Here is a 12,793-nt window from a genome sequence, read left to right as displayed (position 1 = left end):
GGAACCTCATCTTGCCAAATCGGTCTTTTTTTTTGTTTGTTTTGTTTTGTTTTTTGGTCATACCCGGCTTTGCACAGGGCTTACTCCTGGCTCATGCACTCAGGAATGACTCCTGGCGGTGCTCGGGGAACCATATGGGATGCTGGGAATCGAACCCGGGTCGGTCGCGTGCAAGGCAAATGCCCTCCCCGCTGTGCTATCGCTCCAGCCCCGCCAAATCGGTCTTAATGCCTGGCTCTCCCAGGCAGCTGGCAGACAGGCCAGCCTTGGCCTCAATTAGTCCTAATATTATGTAAATTGCGCTTTTTGTTTGTCTGACTTGGTTTTAGTCTTTTTTTTTTCTTTTTTTGCTTTTGGGGTCACACCTAGGGATGCACAGAGGTTCCTCCTGGCTCTGCACTCAGAAATTACTCCTGGCGGTGCATCAGGGGACCCAGTGGGATGCTGGGAATCGAACCTGGGTTGGCTGCATGCAAGGCAAATGCCCTCCCCGCCGTGCTATTGCTCCAGCCCCATCATACAAACTCTTTAGGATACCTCCTTTGCCTCAAAGGCAACCACTCAGATCCTTGGCACGTGGAATATCTGGGTTCCGCAGCCCCTACACAGCCTGACCGGCCCCCAAAACCACCCGGGAGGACCCCCAAACCAAACCAAGCAGGAGTGATCCCTAAGGAGTCAGCACTTCAGCAACCTTGGGTGTGACCCAGAAATAAATGAACAAAGAAAACGCAACCAAAGGTGACCACTCTAGAAAATGTGTCACTTGCAGCCTACATTGAGAGACTTCAGGCAGTGACTCGTTGCACAGTGGGACCCCTCATCCTCGCACTGGAGAAAGCATGCGGGTCTAGAGTGGGAGAGGAAACCAGTTCATGGACCGAGACAGACACCGAACTGCCGGGACGCCAGGCTCGCTCTCTAGGAAACGTGTGTGGCATGCCCACAGCCACCATCCCCAGCAGCAGCTCTGGTGTGGACAAGACTCCAAACGTTCTTGGGTCACAGAGGACCAGCCCTGCTGTGGGCGTCTGACACCCATCACTGCACACGTGAACTTGGAAAAGCTGCCACTAAGTGAAAGAGGCCAGAGCCAAAAGGGGCCACTCCTGTTTGAGTCCAGTCACAGTCACAGTCACGGTCCTCCCGTTGTTCATCGATTTGCTGGAGCGGGCCCAGTAACGTCTCCATTGGAGACTTTGTTGTTACTGTGTCTGGCATATCGAATACTCTCGGTAGCTTGCCGGGCTCTCCGAGAGGGGCGGAGGAATCGAACTCGGGTCAGCCATGTTGGCTGCATGCAAGGCAAACGCCCTACCGCTGTGCTATCGCTCCAGCCCCTGTGCTATCGCTCCAGCCCTGTTTGAGTCCATTGCTAGTAATCTCCAGAGTCAGGCTAGCCCAGATCATCATCCAGAGAGAGCACTTTCCTTGCACGCGGCCACCCAGAGTTCAACTCCTGGCACCCCACACGGTCCACCAAGCAAATGGGGAGTAATTTCTGAGCACAGAGCCAGGAGGAATCCCTAAGCTTCGCTGGGGTGTGACTGAAAAACAATAAATAATTTCCCAGGTTAGTGATTGCCAGAGGCTAGGTATGGGGGGCTACTTAATACATCTGGGGGTTTCTTGGGGGAGTGATGAAAACATTCTGGAAGAGCAATGAAGGTTGTATGAGGTGGCGACTATTCTAACTGTCACTGATGGGACCAGAGAGACAGCTCCATGGGCATAACAGAGGGCCTCGGGCTGACCCCTGGCACCTCAGCACTGCGAGGTATGACCTGAGAAAGTCCACACCAAAAAATAAGAAACGTGAATGTCACTAGTGGTGAGTTTTATGTCACATTTGCATTTTTTTTTCTCTTTGGGTCACCCTCGGCGATGCACAGGGGTTACTTCTAACTCATGCACTCAGGAATCACTCCTGGCAGTGCTCGGGGGATCCTATGGGATGCTGGGAATCGAACCCGGGTTGGTCGCATGCAAGGCAAACACCCTACCCGCTGTGCTATTGCTCCAGCCCCGACGTATGCTTGCTCGAGCGGGCCCAGTAACGTCTCCATTGGAGACTTTGTTGTTACTGTGTCTGGCATATCGAATACTCTCGGTAGCTTGCCGGGCTCTCCGAGAGGGGCGGAGGAATCGAACTCGGGTCGGCCATGTTGGCCGCTGACGTATGCTTAACTCCACTGAAAAATAGACAGGCGGGGCCGAGATGGTACAGGGGCTAAGCCACTTGCCGCTGACCAGGCCCATCCCCAGCAACACATGTGGGCCCATGAACAGCACCAGGGGCCACTGGTGAGCACAAAGCCAGGAGCAACCCCTAGACAACTGTCGGGCATTCCTCCAAAATCAAAATCGGTAACAACACAATTTTAAATTCGCAATAAGATGTTCTCTCGATTCCTAGCTTCTGCCTCTGACCACGAGGCCCTCTTTATCGCTTGATAGCATCATTCTTAGAATTTTCCAGAAGAGGAAACAGATCCAAAGAACTAAGCCCACCCCCACCCCCTTCTTGGGGCGGCCGGTGTGGCATTATGGCCATTCAGGGTCTCCGCTCCTGGCTTGTTGGTGGGGAGAGAGGCGATTCTCTGTTGGGTTCCTGGGCTCTGTCCCCTGGTTACCAGCAGGCCCCCCCAGCCCCGCTAGGACACCCCAAAAGGTCTCCCAAATGGCCATGGACTCAATTTTCTATTAACATTTCTAAAAATAAACAGCTGACCTGAAAAATGAAAGCGGGTTTTCAAAGGCCTCTGAGTGAGGGTAGAGACACGTTCAAAGTAAACTTCCCTTGGCAGGGGTGCGGGATGGGGGGTGGGTGGGACTCACACACTGTCACTCAGCAATCAGACAGCAAAGGGACAGAGGCAGGACACAGGACACAGCGGCTCCCCCTTCCCGCTGGACGCACCCCTCCAAGGCCCTCTGGGCCCACCGTCCTCCCCAGCACTCCCGCCAGGAGTTTCCTCCTCAACAGTGAAAACACTGACAGCCGTTCTGAATGGGTCCCCTGCACCACAGGAAGAGTTTAGTAACCACAGCAAGTGGCACCTGGATCTTACAGGTCACCTGGGAACCCAAGGACTCCAGATTCATAAAAATGATGACATTTGAGACCTGGGTGGAGGCTCGAGTCAGGCTCTACAGATGACGAATTAGTTCAAGAAGCCTGGGATTGGGCCGGAGCTGATAGCACAGCAGGGAGGACGTCTGCATGTGGCAGACCCAGGTTCGATCCCTGGCCTCCCATATGGTCCCCCTAGCACCACCAATAATTACCAGGAGTAATTCCTGAGTGCAGAGCCAGGAGTAAGCCCTGAGCATTGCTAGGTGTGACCCAAAAAGCAAGTAATAATAATAATAGTAATAATCACTGTCACTGTATCACTGTTATTCTGTTGTTCATCGATTTCCTCGAGCAGGCCCCAGTAACGTCTCCTTCGTCCTAGCCCTGAGATTTTTAGAGAGTGCCACATTCGAGGCTCTTTCAGGGTCAGGAGAATGAGACCCATCATTGTTACTGGTTTTTGGCATATTGAATATGCCATGGGGAGTTTGCCAGAATAATAATAATAAGGTAAAGGTAAGGTAAAGGCCCTACCATTGATCATCGATTTGTTCCAGCGGGCCCAGTAACGTCTCCATTGGAGACTTTGTTGTTACTGTGTCTGGCATATCGAATACGTCACGGGGAGCTTGCCAGGCTCTGCCGTGCAGGCGAGATACTCTCGGTAGCTTGCCGGGCTCTCCGAGAGGGGTGGAGGAATCGAACTTGGGTCGGCCATGTGGGCTGCGTGCAAGGCAAACGCCCAACCGCTGTGCTATCGCTCCAGCCCAATAATTATAATAATAATAATAATAAATTAGAAGCCTGAGATTGGGGCTGGGCACAAGATTTCAGCGGGTCGAGAGTTTGCCTTGCACATGGCTGACCCTGCTACAATCCCTGGCACCCGACATGGGTCTCAGAACCCACCAGGAGTGATCCCTGAACCTAGACTCAGGAGTAAGCACTGCTGGGTGTCGCCCCAAGCAAACAAGCAAATAAAAGACCCCTTTCGAGACCCCTTTAGAGCTGTGCTGATTTAGCATTTTATAAGTCTCAGGCACCCAGAGGCTTAAACTGAAATTTTTTGTTTGTTTTGGAATTTGGGGGAGGGCAACCCATCAGTGCTCAGGATTCTGTGCTCCAGGATCACTAGCTGGATTTTAAAAAATAACCAGAACTTCAAAAGATTTAGGTGCCAGGGCAATAGTCCAGCAGGTAGAGGCTTGCCTTGTAACGCAGCAGACCCGGGTTCAATCCCCGGCATCCCCTATGGTGCCCCGAGCACTGCCTGAGTGATTCCTGAGTGCAGAGCCAGGAGGAACCCCTGAGCACCGCCAGGTACGGCCCCCACCAAAAAAGATTTAATTCAAGGGCCTGCGAGAGAGTATCTTAGGGAAAGCCCTAAGATACTGCCCATGGCTGACAAGTTCCTGGGCCAGGCCATGAGCGAAAGGGCAGGATTAAGTCCTAAGCACTGCCAGGTGGAGCCCCCAAAAACAAAAACAAAAACAAAAACGAATAATCCAGAAAGGTGATGATCTGGGGTAGGTGAGATGGTAGAGAAGGGGCCGCCCTGGCCTTACTCACGGCTGCTGGTCAAATCCCTGGCACTGCATGGCCCTCTGAGTGCCACCAGGGGTCGTGAATGAGCAGAGACGGGAAGAGTCCCTGATCACACCGCCCAGAGGACAAAACCAAGGAAACAGAGAGTGTCCCCCCCCCTCCCCCCCCCCCCCCCAACAACCACTCTCTCTTTCCAGTCTCTTTTCAACGTTTTTTGTTCAAATGAATGCTACTCCTCCTTCTTTAAAGTAACGCTGGAGGGGCTGGAGCAATCGCACAGCGGGTAGGGCGTCTGCCTTGCACGCTGCCGACCCGGGTTCGATTCCCAGCATCCCATATGGTCCCCTGAGCACCACCAGGTGTAACTCCTGAGTGCAGAGCCAGGAGGAACCCCTGTGCATCGCCGGGTGTGACCCAAAAAGCAAAAAAAAAAATTAAAAAAATAAATTATTTTAAATTTAATTATTTAAGTAACGCTGGAGGACCAGAGATAGCTCAGAGGGTGGGTTGCAGGCTTGGCATTCTGGGTCGATCCCAGCATCTTCCAGTGACCCGGGGAGCCTCAGAGTCCTGTAGTACCCCCAAAGCAGAGAAGGAAGGGAATTCTTTTTTTTTTTTTTCTTTTTGGGTCACACCCAGCAATGCACAGGGATTACTCCTGGCCTTAGCCGTGCTGGGGGTGGGGGGAGGGGTGGGGGATCCTATGGGATGCTGGGACTCAACCCAGGTTGGCCGCATGCAAGGCAAATAAATGCCCTCCTCGCTGGGCTATCGCTCCAGCCCCAGAAAGGGAATTCAGTCTCGGGGTCTCAGTATTGTTGCACGAGCCTTAGTCGTCTTCTTCTTCTTCTTGTTTTGGATTGAAAATAGGAAGGTTTGGGGCTGGAGCGATAGCACAGCGGGTAGGGCGTTTGCCTTGCACGCGGCCAACCCGGGTTCGATTCCCAGCATCCCATAGGGTCCCCCGAGCACCGCCAGGAGTAATTCCTGAGTGCAGAGCCAGGAGTAACCCCTGTGAATCGCCAGGTGTGACCACCCCCCCAAAAAAAAAGAAGAAGAAAATAGGAAGGTTTATTGGAAAGTAGAAGGGAAGGGGAAAGAAACTCCCCAACTGAAGAGGAACTTAGTATAGAATTCAGTACTGGTCTCTTAGTCCTTTTTTTTTTTTTTTTTTTTGCATCACAGCTGGTGATGCACAGGCGTTACTCCTGGCGGTGCTCAGGGGACCAGATGGGATGCTGGGAATTGAACCCGGGTCGGCCGCGTGCAAGGCAAACGCCCTACCCGCTGTGCTATCGCTCCAGCCCCTCTTAGTCCTTTTAAAGACAGGGCTGAAACAGAGAGATAGCTCAATCACCGGAGTTTGCCGTGTGCCCAGGGTCCTCCCACAGAGCCAGTGGGTGTGTCCAAAAAGAAAGAACAGAATTTAAATAATCGGATAAACAGTAGTGAAAGGAACTGGAGAGGTAGCTGGAAGGGCCGAGCACAGCTTTGCATACAAGGGCCCCAGTTCAGTGCCTGACTTGTAAGGTCTGTCTCCCAGACGACCTGGAATAAGCTCTGGGAACTGTTGGGTGTGGTCCCAAAATAAGAAAAAATAAGAGTAACCCTAGGGTGGGACTAAAGAGATAGCCCAGGGGCAGGAGCTAAGGTCCAATAGTCCTGGAGGGGGTGGGGGGAGGGTGTTTGTTTGCCTTGCACGAAGCTGACCAGGGTTCAATTCCTGCTGACCTGGGTTCAATCCCTCAGCCTCCCATAGGGTCCCCCAAGTCGCCCATACGGCCAGGAGTAATTCCTGAATGCAGAGCCAGGAGTAACCCCTGAGCATTGCTGAGTGTGACCCCCCAAAAAAAGACAAAGAAACATCCCAGCTGGGAGGGTCTTGTCTTGCAAGAGGCCCAGTCCAACCCCTGGCACCTGATTTAGTCCCCTGAGCCCTGGAAGGAGCCAGAAGGAAGCCCTGAGCACAGCGGGATGTGGCAGAGCGAGAGGAACAGAAACAGAGGCAGAGAGAGAGGAATGCTCTCAACTGGGAGCGTTTTCTGTTAGACCATCTCCGTTTCCTACTTGGCTCACTGATCTGGTTCCACAGTTTTTATCTTATTATCTTATCTTTACACAAATTTCATTCTTTTGTTTTCAGGCCATGCAGGGCGGTTCTGGGGAGCTACTCTCTGCTCTGTGCTCAGCAGGGGCTGCTCCTGTCAGGGAATTCGGGGGTTCATGCACTTTCAGGGATGGATCCCTGGACTCTGGCCTCTACTCCCGCCTTTGTACATCATTATGGCCCCTAAGCATTTTCCTTCTTTTAAAATTTAATTTAGGGGCTGGAGAGATAGCACAGCGGGTAGGGCGTTTGCCTTGCACGCGGCCGACGGGGGGTTCAATTCCCAGCACCCCATCTGGTCCCCTGAGCACCGCCAGGAGTAACTCCTGAGTGCAGAGCCAGGAGGAACCCCTGTGCATGGCTGGGTGTGACCCAAAAAGCAAAAATAAATAAATAAATAAATTTAATTTGTATAAAGTTGTTCATAAGAATTCATTGCATTTAATATTCAAACACCAATCCCCCCCACCACCATTGTGCCTTCCCATCACCATATTTCAAATGTTTCCACCCCAAATCCCAAACTATGCCCCCGAAGCAGAACCGAAATAATTAATTTTATATTGCTTGTAATGAACAAGCCATTAAAAAAATGCTCCAAAAACCTTTCCTTAGAGGTAGGCATGTGAAGGTTGTTGTATTTCACCCTGAAGCCATCAAGCCCTTGTATAAGAGATTATTGACATAAACATTTTCCTGTATTTGGTGTTTAGACCCCAGCTGGCAGTGCTCAGGGTAACGCCTGCCCTGAGTTCACCAAAGATTCCAGGGGTGCTCAGGCATCAGGACACACCAGGGAGCAATCCCAGACTTCCCGCAACACAGCAGGCATGCCAGCCTTTGAACCCATCTTCTCAATCCCAAATATTCAACTTTTAATACAACATCATTTAAAAAAGGTTTTGGTTTGGGGACTACACCCGGCAGTGCCTCCTCCTGGTTGACTCCTGGCTCTACATTCAGGGGTCACTCCTGGAGGGGCTTGGGGGGGATGGATGAGGTGTGGTGGATCAAACTCCACCCCGTGGTTTATTTATTTATTTTGTTTTGGGGGTCACACCCAGTGATGCACAGGGATTACTCCTGGCTCTGTACCCAGGAATCACTCCATATGGGGGACCATATGGGATGCTGGGGAATCGAACCCAGGTTAGTTGTGTGCAAGGGAAACGCCCTACCCGCTGTGCTATCGCTCTGTCCCCTCCACCCAATAGTTCATTAGACCAAGGAGACCCCATTCAGGGACTGAATAGCTAGTTGAGTCAGCCGAGAAGCATCACTCAGACTGACGTGTTCTGGGCCCACTCATGTAGGTACGAGCTATTATTCATTCTTCTTGTGTTTGTTTGATTTTTTGTTTTGTCTGTCTCAGGGTGTCTCAGGGAGCACCCCTGGCACTCAGGAGCACTCCTGGCGGGACTCAGGGGATAACTATTTATTGTTGGGGATCAAACCCAGGTTGGCTACGTGCAAGGCAAGTGCCTTGCCTGCTCTACTGTCTTTTCGACCTATTTCTCCTTTATTATCAATGTTCTCAATATGCACACTTCCTGGTTTTCAACTTCCTATATCTGAACTATTTGATTTTCTGGTATTTTTATATTAAAAGAAAAATCTGGGGCTGGAGCGATAGCACCGTGGGTAAGGTGTTTGCCTTGCATGCGGCCGACCCAGGTTTGATTCCCAGCATCCCATAGGGTCCCCTGAGCACTGGCAGGAGTGATTCCTGAGTGCAGAGCCAGGAGTAACCCCTGAGCATCACGGGTGTGACCCAAAAAGAAAAAAAAAAATCTTAGTCTGTTTCTCCTGAGCAATAGTACAGTGGGGAGTTTGCCTGGCAGCCTCTGACCCGGGTTCGATCGCCGGCACCCCATATGGTCCCCTGAACCCCTCTAGGAGTGATCCCTGAGCACAGAGCCAGGTGTAAGACCTGAACACTGCCAGGTGTTTCCCACCTCAAATTACAAATATAGGAGCTCAGAGGGAGTACTTTCCTTGCTTGTGTGGGGTACTGGGTTCAATTCCTGGCAACACACACACACACACACACACACACACACACACACGATGAAAACCCAGTGATGAAGAAGCCAGCGATTTTCCCTGCCTTCTTTTTATATCAATTCAAAAGTTCTTTCGATTCTAAGATTTGAAACCAAAATCTCTAAATACTTTTAATGATTTATTCCACAAATATTCCATGAGCATCCGGTTAGGCCCCAGCCCTGGAGATGAATCTATGTACACGGTGTAAGAACTTGGGGGAAGTGAGTCGTTGAAGAATATTTGTCTTTTTCTTGTGGAGCAAAATGTGGCAGTGCTCATGCATTGCTCCCTGCCTGTTGTTTGGAGTTCCTGGTTCCAGAGTCGGCTGAGGGGAACCAGAAGGTGCCAGGGCCTGAACCTGAGCACGCAAAGCAATTATTCCAGGGGCAGCAGCGATAGGACAGCAGGGAGGGCCTTTGCCAGGCATGCAACTGACCCAGGTTCGATCCCCGGCACCCCATAGGGTCCCCCGAGCACCGCCAGGAGTAATTCCTGAGTGCAGAACCAGAAGGAACCCCTGATCATCGCCTTTCCACCTCCTGGAAGCTCAGTGCTCTGGCCCAGAGCCTTTCCCCAGAAACCAGTGCTGTCCCCTTGCAGACACTTTGTCCCTGGGGACTCCCAAAAACTTTCTAGAGGTGACTTTCTGTCCAGTGTGCCCCAGCCCTAGCTGCCTTTCAGATGTGTGGTGCTGACTGCAGTGGCTGTGAGTTTGACCAAGCATAGCACTACCCTGCGAGCTGTGGTCCTTATATTTGAAACTATAATAGGTCCGGAGCGAGAGTCTAGCAGGGAGGGCCGACCCAGGTTCCATCCCTGGCATCCCATAGGGTCCCCCGAGCTGGGTGTGACCCAAAAAGCAATATTAACCACGAATCACGACCATCCTGTTATCCGTCGATTGCCTCGAGCAGGCCCCAGTAACGTCTCCTTCATCCTAGCCCTGAGATTATATTCAAGGCTCTTTAGGAGAATGAGACCCATCATTGTTACTGGTATTTGGCATATTGGGTACGCCACGGGGAGTTTGCCAGACTCTGCCATGTGGGCAGGTTACATTCGGTAGCCTGCCAGTTTGTCAAAAATATTAATAATAATAATTAATAAATATATTATATTATTAATAAAAATAGTAATAATGGTAAAATATTAATAATAATAATAAATGTGGGGTTGGAGAGATCGTACAGTGGATAGGGAGCTGGCCTTGCCTGGGGCCCAGTTCGATCCCAGGCACTTTATATGGTTGCCTGAGCCTACCAGGAGGGATTCCTGAGTCAGAGATAAGCCCTGAGCACAGCTAGGGGTTACCCCCCCCCAATAAATCTGTATGTGCATGTGGGTTGGCCACAGGGACCCAACGCAGGACCTCTTGCGCTCAAGGCAAACGCTCTACGCCGAGTCTGTTCCCAGCACCCCCTTGACCCCAGAGCTTCCCCAGTGAGTACATGGGAAAATTTGCTTAGTACTTTCAGACTTCCGGGAGCGACTGTTCCGCTCTACTGATTTTTCACGTCATCGTTATTTCCACGGAACGATCAGCCCACACAGAGTCAACCTTCCATTCTTAGCACCGTTATCCTGGAAGTCAAACCGAGTCCCTCAAGTCTGCTCTCTGTAAGCACCTGTGAGAGCATCTGTAAGCTGAAGGCAGAGTAAACTGGGCCGAGGCCCAAAATGCTTAAATGAAAAATAGAGTGACTGCCCGGGGCCAAGCCCGAAGTAGGGCCAGGTCCTGAGCAGATTTCTGGTGGCGGTCCCCGGCCCCCCCGCCCCATGAAAGCTACCTCTGCCCGCTGTCACCCCGTCCCTCCGAGCAAAGTTAACACAGAGTTAACACAGCCCCCAGCCAGGACCCTTGAACTTCCTGGGAAAACATGGAAGTGAGAAGCCAACATAGGGGCGGGGGCGATGATAACACAGGAGGGAGGGCGTTTGCCTCGCACGCGGCTGACCCAAGTTCAATCCCCGGCATCCCACAGGGTCCCCCAAGCACGCCAGGAGTGATTCCTGAGTGCAGAGCCAGGAGGAACCCCTGAGCATCGCTGGGTGTGACCCAAAAAAGAAAAAAAAAAAGAGAGAGAGAGAGAGAGAGCATTGCATGAGAAACCAACACAGCTTGCAGGACTCTGGTGTGAGCTTACATGACCCTTGCTCTGCCCTGTGTGAGGCTTGGGATTTGAGTGAGGAAGAGAGTCTGTCCGCAGGCAATCTTGTCCCTACCCAGAAGAGGATCAGAGTGAAAGAGTCCAGGGAACCGGAGAAATGACTCCATCCCTGGCCCCAACAAACCTTCCACGGTACAGAGATGGGTGTGGTAAAGGCCACGTGGGTGCCGCAGGAAGCCCTCAGCTGTGACTACTCAAACTAGGAGCCCCTCACACCACTCTGCACGCCCCCCTCCCCCCCATCCATCCTTTCACATGTCAAAGACCAACGTTTTGGGGTTTTTCTTTTTGGCTTTTTTTTTCGGGGGGGGGGGAATCACATCCGACAACGCACAGGGGTTACGCCTGGCTCTGCACTCAGGAATCGCTGCTGGTGGTGCTCGGGGGCTCCTATGGGATGCTGGGAATCGAACCCGGGTCTGCCAGGTGCAAGACAAACGCCCTCCCCGCTGTACTATCGCTCCAGCCCCAGGACCCAACGCTCTCATCCACGAGATCAATGTCCCAGGAGCAACGAGGAAAGAGCACTGTCAACTCCCCTAAGGAAAGGGCCCCCCGGGGACCAGGCCAGGGTCCCAGAGCTCAGTCCCTGGCCCAACGACGGTCTCAACAGCCCCAGAAGGTGCCGAGAGAGACGAGGACGGGAAGAGACACCTACCTGGCACCTCACGCGGCCTCCACCTGAAGTCGCCCAGGAGCACCCGGGAGTGAAGGCTCGTGCAGGGTATGCACGGGAGTGGCTGTCGGCGGCGTCGGGGCAGGGTCCAGCGCGGGCGCCGCCTCCGCCGGGCCTTCCTCGGAGCGGGCATTTTCGCCTGGGTCCCGGCGGCTGGAGGACCAGAGGGAGAGGAAAAAGGAACCGGTGGGCTCTGAGCATCTCCCCGTTGCCCCCGCCTCTTGGGCGCTCCCCACGTCCCTCCACCCATCGAATCCAAAGACAGGTCTGAAATCCCTGCATCTGCGTAAGGGAAAGGTTTTTTTTGGCAAGGGTGGGGTCGAACATCCAAAGAATCAACTGCTCGGGGCGGAGCGATAGCACAGGGGGGAGGGCATTGGCCTTGCATGCAAGCGGCTGACCCAGGTTCGATTCCCAGCATCCCATAGGGCCGCCCCCTAGCACCGCCAAGAGTAATTCCTGAGTGCAGAGCCAGGAGCAACCCCCCGTGCATCACCGGGTGTGACCCAGCTCTAAAGTCTTTTCACAGGCTTTGTCTTCCTTGAAAGCACAGGGCAAAGACCCAGGTCAAAGGACTCAAGCTCAAAACCCAAGCACAGGGGCTGGAGCGATAGCACAGCAGGTGGGGCGTTTGCTTTGCGTGCAGATGACCCGGGTTCGATTCCCAGCATCCCATAGGGTCCCCCAAGCACGGCCAGGAGTAATTCCTGAGTGCATGAACCAGGAGGAACCCCTGTGCATCACTGGGTGTGACCCAAAAAGCAAAAAACAAACAAAAAAAACCCAAGCACAGGATAGGGTCATGTCTTGGATTGGGACGCTGATGGGCAGACCCTGATGGGCAGAGTAGGTCTTATAAAAGTGAGTCCTACACACTTGTTGCTTCCCGGGTGCATAAGGATACAACCATAGGGGCCTGGAGCTATAGTACACTGGGGAGGGCATTTGCCTTACACGAGCTTCTAACCCCGGCATCCCACAGGGTCCCCCGACAATGCCAGGAGCAATTCCTGAGTCAGAGCCAGGAGTAACCCCTGAGCACCTCTGGGTGTGACCCAACCCCGCTTCTCCAAATAAAAATAAAAATAAGTATGCAACCATAGCACTGGGGCTGGAGAGATAGTCAAGTGAGTAGGGCGCTTGCCTTGCATGCGGTCAATTGGAGTTTGATTCCC

The sequence above is a fragment of the Sorex fumeus genome, unplaced genomic scaffold (genome assembly GCF_029834395.1).
Source record: "Sorex fumeus unplaced genomic scaffold, SorFum_2.1 ptg000165l, whole genome shotgun sequence".
NCBI lineage: Eukaryota > Metazoa > Chordata > Mammalia > Eulipotyphla > Soricidae > Sorex > Sorex fumeus.
The sequence above is the reverse complement of the archived record's forward strand: the minus strand, read 5'-3'. Positions refer to the sequence as shown.